Here is a 1697-nt window from a genome sequence, read left to right on the forward strand (position 1 = left end):
GCTGGACCATTTCTCGTGAAGAGCACTAGCTAGAAACTTCCTGCTCTTATTTTCGACTTCATAGTACAATTTTTGTGAAAGAATGTATCTTTTTTTGACCACCGTACCCAATTCTGTGAGAAGTTGTATGCGGGTGTTCGTAAGTTCTGACAAGGTCAACGCAGCTAGAGTCTGCTTATGGGCTTTTTCCAAAGATTGAATCCTGTCCGTAAAGAGTTTCAAACGCTCGTCTGTCTCTTTTATGTCTTGTCGCTATAGCTATGAGTGTACCGCGAATGACACACTTATGGGCTTCCCACTGCGTGAGGGGAGAGGTGTCTGAAGAGCAATTCAAGGAGAAATACTCAGTCAGGTTGTAACGGATCTCTTGTTCAATAGCAATGTCAGTAAGAAGGGAAGCGTCCAGGCGCCGGTACTTCGAGCATATGTGTTTTTCGGGAAACCGCAACATCATGGTTATGGGATGGTGATCGGAGAGGACCATCGGTTCTATGGAGGCAGCATGAAGGAGTGGGAAATCTGACTGTGACAAGAAGAAGTAATCTATCCTAGAGTATTTGTTATGTGGTGTGGAACAGAAAGTGTAGTCCTTAACAGTAGGGTAGAGAGTTCGCCAGGAATCGTGTAGTTGCAAGTGTTGTAATTGTAAGCGTATCTGCTTAAGAGCTTTGTAAGGCAAAAAGGAGCTGCCCGAAGAGGAGTCCAACAATGGGCTTAAAGGGACATTCAGATCTCCCCTTAATATCAGCACACCCGTTTGGAAAGCGGCTAGGGCAGAGCTGAGCGAGCATGTGAACGAAACCTGTTTGGCGTTGGGAGCATAAACGTTAGCAAACGTGTTGGGTCGATTGGCGAAGGAGCTCTTTATAAACAGATATCTACCTTTGGGATCCAGAAGAGTATCTGTCATATTAAAGGGGAGATGTCTGGCGAGCAGGATGGCGACCCCTTTCGATTTAGCTAAGGGATTAGTGGCGTGGAAAACTGTAGGAAAGCGGAAGTTAAAAAGCTTGGGAATAGAATCTTGACGGAAGTGCTTCTCCTGGATAAAGACTACATCCGCTTTTTGTTTATGCAAGTAGGAAAGCAGCATGGAGCGCTTTTCTGGCGTGTTCAGGCCCTTAACATTAAGTGAGAGAACTTTCAAGGACAGTTGTCCTGGCAAAGAGTTGGGGGAGGGCATATCTACAGTTCAATGTCGTATAAATCTGATGATGCAACACATGGGGGTCAGGGGAATGAAGAGGGAATGAGAGAAGGAAAGAAAAACAAACAAAAAAAAAAAAAAAGGGGGGGGGGGAGAGGGAAGGAGCAGTCCCAGGGAAGAGAAATAGACAGAGAAGAAAAAGTATTAGAGATAATCGCTCATATCAAATAAATGCATACAATGTGACTCTTCACTGCAAAATACTAAGAGAATAATGAAATTAAAATAAAAGAATGAAAATCGTATAATGTGACTCATCACTCCAATAGTGCAAAAACATGTATAGTGTCAGACCTAAAATAAATATCTGTGCCCCTCACTTCAAACCGTGCTCACACACTAAATTAATACAATATCTAAAATTGTGCCTTCCACTTGAAAACAAACGTGCTCATACACTTCATATATTAAATATTAGATCATGTATCAACACACCCCCTAACAAACATGGGGCTAAACATAAAGTGCTGAAGTGCAAGAAACGTGTCCA

The sequence above is a fragment of the Staurois parvus genome, unplaced genomic scaffold (assembly GCF_062004578.1).
Source record: "Staurois parvus isolate SC_StPar_1 unplaced genomic scaffold, SC_StPar_1.0 ptg001215l, whole genome shotgun sequence".
NCBI lineage: Eukaryota > Metazoa > Chordata > Amphibia > Anura > Ranidae > Staurois > Staurois parvus.